Genomic DNA, 6,000 nt, shown 5'->3' with positions numbered 1-6,000 from the left:
GCAGCTGGGAGGAGGTGCTCTTATTGGAGGTGCTCTCCATGGAGGAGGTGCACTCCATGGACTTTACAGTGTCCCAGAACTTTTTTGAGTTTGTGTTGCAGGAAGCAAATTTCTGCTTGAAAAAGCTAGCCTTGGCTTTTCTAACTGCCTGTGTATATTGGTTTCTAACTTCCCTGAAAAGTTACAAATCACGGGGGCTGTTCGATGCTAATGCAGAACGCCGTAGGATGTTTTTGTGTTGGTTAAGGGCAGTCAGGTCTGGAGAGAACCACGGGCTATWTCTGTTCCTTGTTCTAAATTTCTTGAATGGGGCATGCTTATTTAAGATGGTGAGGAAGGCATATAAAAAAATAACCAGCATCCTCTACTGATGGGATGAGGTCAATATCCTTCCAGGATACACGGGCCAGGTCGATTAGAAAGGCCTGCTCGCTGAAGTGTTTCAGGGAGCGTTTGACAGTGATGAGTGGAGGTCGTTTGACCGCTGACCCATTACGGATGCAGGCAATGAGGCAGTGATCGCTGAGATCTTGGTTGAAAACAGCAGAGGTGTATTTAGAGGGCAAGTTGGTTAGGATGATATCTATGATGGTGCCCGTGTTTACGGCTTTGGGGTGGTGCCTGATAGGTTCATTGATAATTTGTGTGAGTTTGAGGGTATCAAGCTTAGATTGTAGGATGGCTGGGGTGTTAAGCATGTCCCAGTTTAGGTCACCTAGCAGCACAAGCTCAGAAGATAGTTGGGGGGCAATCAGTTCGCATATGGTGTCCAGAACACAGCTGGGGGCAGAGGGTGGTCTATAGCAGGCGGCAACGGTGAGAGACTTGTTTTTTGAGAGGTGGATTTTTAAAAGTAGAAGTTCAAATTGTTTGGGTACAGACCTGGATAGTAGGACAGAACTCTGCAGGCTATCTCTGCAGTAGATTGCAACACCGCCCCCTTTGGCCATTCTATCTTGTCTGAAAATGTTGTAGTTAGGGATGGAGATTTCAGAGTTTTTGGTGGTCTTCCTAAGTCAGGATTCAGACACGGCTAGGACATCCGGGATGTCAGAGTGTGCTAAAGCAGTGAATAAAACAAACTTTGGTAGGAGGCTTCTAATGTTAACATGCATGAAACCAAGGTTATTACGGTTACAGAAGTCATCAGAAGAGAGCGCCTGGGGAATAGGAGTGGAGCTAGGCACTGCAGGGCCTGGATTCACCTCTACATCACCAGTGGAACAGAGGAGGAGTAGGATAAGGGTACGGCTAAAAGCTATGAGAATTGGTCGTCTAGGACATCTGGAACAGAGAGTAAAAGGAGCAGGTTTCTGGGGGCGATAAAATAGCTTCAAGGTATAATGTACAGACAAAGGTATGGTAGGATGTGAGTACAGTGGAAGTAAACCTAGGCATTGAGTGATGATGAGAGAGATATTGTCTCTAGAAACATCATTGAAACCAGGTGATGTCATCGCATGTGTGGGTGGTGGAACTGAAAGGTTGGATAAGGTATAATGAGCAGYGCTAGAGGCTCTACAGTGAAATAAGCCAATAAACACTAACCAGAACAGCAATGGACAATGCATATTGACATTAAGGAGAGGCATGCTTAGCCGAGTGATCATAAGGGTCCAGTGAGTAGTGAGGTTGGTTGGGGTCACGGCGATTCAGACAGCTAGCCGGGCCATGGGTAGCAAGCTGGCAGAAGATGGAGGTCTGTTTTTAGCCACCTCGTGCTTTTCCYTCGGTAGATTAGTGGGGTTCCTTGTGGTAGAGGGGACCAATCCAATTGGCAAAATAGTTATATTATAGTGGCCCAAGAAAATTGTCCGATAGACCTATTCAGATAGCAGCCGATAAGACAGCTAACGATTAGCGGGCCGCAGATGGGCATTCAGGTTACGTCGCGACGGAGGGGCCAGTTGGATAACTCCCTCGGGCAGATAACGTCGGTAGTCCAGTTGTGAAGGCCCGGTGGGGCTCCGCATCGGCAGTAAAACGGGTCCGGATAGGTGATTGTAGCCCAGGAGTGGCTGATGGAACTCTTCAGCTGGCTAGCTCCGGAATAATTTATGTTTGCTCCGGGACCGACGTTAGCCAATAGTCACTCGGATAGCAGCTAGCTAGCTGCAAGATCCAGGTGTAAATGTCCAGAGCTTGCGGTAGAAATCCGGGGATATGGGAAAAAAATAGGTCCGGTATGCTCTGGACTGAGTCGAGTTGTACAAAACTGGCGATAGCTTTTCGAGCTAAAGGATAGCTGATGACCGCCAACTGGCTAACTTCTGGCTAGTTTCTGTTGTGGATTTCAGATTTGAAGTGAAAAATACTTTTTTCACCCTAATTGGTGAGGCGGGTTGCAGGAGAGTGTTTTGAAGTTGAGTTTTTAGAAAAAAATATATAAAAAGATATGCGAAGAAAAGATGTAAATATATATATACACGGGACACGACAAGACGAGGACAAAGGACGTCTGACTGCTATGCCATCTTGGAATACAAGTGTGTAATGGTCCCGTGTGGCTCAGTGGTAGAGCATGGTGCTTGCAATACCAGGGTTGTGGGTTCGATTGCCATGGAGGACTAGTATGAAAATGTATGCACTCACTACTGTAAGTTGCTCTGGATAAGAGCATCTGCTAAAATGTAAAGTGTACAATTTGAGACAGTTTTGTAAGAATGAACAATACAGAGTACAGCTGGAGAACACATTGGAGAACGCTTTTTGGTTCCAGGTAGAACCCTCTGTGGAATGGGTTCTACATGGAACACCAAAGGTGTTCTACCTGGAACCAATAAGGGTTCTCTTATGGGGACAGCCGAAGAAAGCTTTTAGGTCCTAGATAGCCTAGAACYGTGTCTGATGTCAGTCTGTCCTCTTCCCTTACTTACAGAAGAGCTAGCCTGGTAACAAAATGATGCCCAGAAAGCAGCAGCTGTTTTCAGTTATTGCCAGGCTTTTTATTACCAGACAGGGGACCTCCACCGGCTTTAGATGGGCTATAATTTGATACTTTGAAATCAAATATTTCATGCCCCGTGTACACTGTTCACCAGTCCCTCTCTCTCTTTTTTTAGTCCCTCTATTGTTTCAGACATGCTGTCCTGCAGTGTATACATAAGGGAAATTAAATAGGAGTCAGCTTTTGTGTTTGGATTAAGAAAATATTCAGATCCATCGTTAGGGAAATCAATGCATGGTTATGACCAGGGCTATGTATGGCTCTGGTTATGACTATTTATAAGAGGTATATTTATTTACAATTTACACCATGATGACAGTTTACATGAAGAATACATTCACACACAGAGTGTAACTCAGACTAGAGGAAGAGGATGAATTAGGCCTAAATAGATTTTTCTAATGTTGGAAATTTGGGATTGGATTGATCGTCACTTGTCAGTCTGAATAGCCTTGTCGAGTTGAATGATAATGAAGGTTGTTACGCTTGCTCTTCCATTAATATGACATGGTCTGCTTCAGACCTTATCCCAGAATACCAACTCTGTCAGATTTTAACAGAATCAAAGAGGTGGGCTCTATTGATAACCTCTTATTTCATTAGGATGCCAATGCCTGTGTGACGGGGAGAAGATAGACTCTGTGGAGTTGGGAGCTGTGTGGTAGGTGATATGAGTAATCAATTCAGTTGACTATCAAGCTGCTGTAGTGGCTCAAAGAAAAGAGAAGAAAATAAAAATGGTTGCATGTGGTTGAAATAGGATTTTCTCAGCCTTTATGAATTAAGTGTTTATTCTGAAGATCTGTGAAAAGGGTAATAATCCCTTTTGGTTCCTCAAAGAATGTGTCAGATGACAGGCTTCAGTTTGTTTATCTGTCCATTGATGTCTGGAGGCTGGAAGTAACCACCCAGGATTTGGCTTGCATCAACCTATTCTGTTCTTTGTTGGATTTCATTCATGGTAAACCTCAAGCCAATCAGTATAGCCACCTGGCTTGTTATAATGCTGAGGGATGGGGATGGAGAAATGTAACCAGTTCCAAATTCGATGGAGCCTATGGATCCATTGACTGACAGTCCATTACCTCAATTTGATAGTTACAAAGTTTTAAAGCTGAAGAAACCACCTTGTTTGAGGAACATACCTCAACCAATCTGAGAAAATGTAGGTAACAGTTCCGTAATTATTTCTAGTATTTCTAACCTTGTTATTTTCAACCTAGCATTGTCTTGKTCTAAGCCTCCTATATTTCATTACTATGGCAACACAGTCCATCTCAAAACTGCACACTGTGACACTGCAGAAAACATAAGCACTTAGAAAAGAAACACATTGAATGAGCAARACAGGCCCCTCTCTCTCATTTTAATTGGATAGTCTATTTTCAGATAAGCAAAGTGAAAATGAAGGACTTTCATGGCATTCAATGCATTTATGTGATGTTTATATAATTGTGCTAAGGTTGTACGACTACAGTAATTGATCATGTAACTGTGCTCTAAACCAGGGGCGCAACTTTCACTGGGGATGGGGGGGACATTGCATTTTTTGTCGCCCCCAGTTTTATCATTGTAATGTGATACAAAACGAGGCAATGGTGTGTTTTAGGACCATGCGGACACCTCCGAGCGGTCGGGTAGGCTGTTTGGAGTGTTTATTTATTTAGGACCACACGGACACCACAGAGCGTGCTCACAGGCTGTGTGAAGGCAAAGCTTCTGGAAGGCTGGCTGGACCGGCATGGGAGAGATGAGCATAGTTCAGTGTGTTTGTGTACACTTTTTCACCGAGTTSTAAAAGGAAGCAGAACAAAAACTGGCTACTCTTTAGTTGACTGATGTAGCTGGCAAMGTAACTTCTGTTTAACTTAATAGAAAAAAACMAAACTAATGTTTATTCGCAGTGTTGAGCTAGTATTGTAACTGACATGTAACGTTAGCTAATGTTTCATCCCCTATCGACTGAGGTGAATAAGCTATGCTAGTGAGTAGCTACCACAGCCAGYTTAGCTCTAGCCTCTAGTTATCTGTCAGATGGCGATATGAGGTGGCTAATATTACTATCTAACAGTAGTTGTTTCTATGGAAATGTTTTGTAACCTTTGTTCTGTCACGTTTCAGAAGTAAATGAAATTGGCAAGCTTTCGCCAGTTGATGTACCGTTGGAGAGAGAGCTGGCCAAAAGTTGGCTTTCATTAGCTATTATTTTTGCCTCAATTAAACCATTGGCCAAACAATTCAAGATTGATATTTTATCAGTGAAATGTGAGTTGTATTAGTCAACGTAGCGTTATTGATCTGTCAGCTTACCTAGCTAATTCTCTACGTTTCACTTTATTTAACTAGGCAAGTCAGTTAAGAACAAATTCTTATTTATAATGATGGCCTAGGAACAGTGGGTTAACTGCCTTGTTCAGGGGCAGAACAACAGATTTTTAACTTGTAAGCTTGAGGATTTGATCCACCAATCTTTTGGTTACTGGCCCAGCGCTCTAACCACTAGACTACCTGCCACCCCACTTACACAGTAATAAACAGCTTCCCTGTCATGGTGCACAGTAGAGGTCTGTGGGACCGATTACTTCACTCCCACCTGCCACTGCAAGAACTGGTGCCAAACCCAACCGCAGTCCCGCAATGTTATTTTAGGCATATGTGACGCAGCTCACTTGCCAGCCATGGTCCTAGCAATTTTGTGCCCTATAGGCAATATCAAATGTGCAAAAATAACTTAAGAAATAGGTTAAATTACCAGAGATTCTCACATTGCCCTTACATTGTATTACTAGGCTATATCAGTCAACACTTGAACTCTCACGCCCAACTAGGAGAGGTAGGCTACTGAAGTTGAATTCTGAGTGTGTGAATAATGCAGAAAAATATGTGTTTTTAATACAATAGGTAGGTTAACGCAGAAAGAGGACCCTTTCAAAATAACATGTGGGACAACAAAAATATTTTCATCCCAAAGTCGTCTATCTGACCACCCACTCCCACCTGCAGCATGAAAAATGCAGGCCGCGTCGCAATGATCTCTGTCAGACCCGCCGGTC

Source organism: Salvelinus sp. IW2-2015, linkage group LG8 (genome assembly GCF_002910315.2).
Source record: "Salvelinus sp. IW2-2015 linkage group LG8, ASM291031v2, whole genome shotgun sequence".
Taxonomy (NCBI): Eukaryota; Metazoa; Chordata; class Actinopteri; order Salmoniformes; family Salmonidae; genus Salvelinus; species Salvelinus sp. IW2-2015.
The sequence above is the reverse complement of the archived record's forward strand: the minus strand, read 5'-3'. Positions refer to the sequence as shown.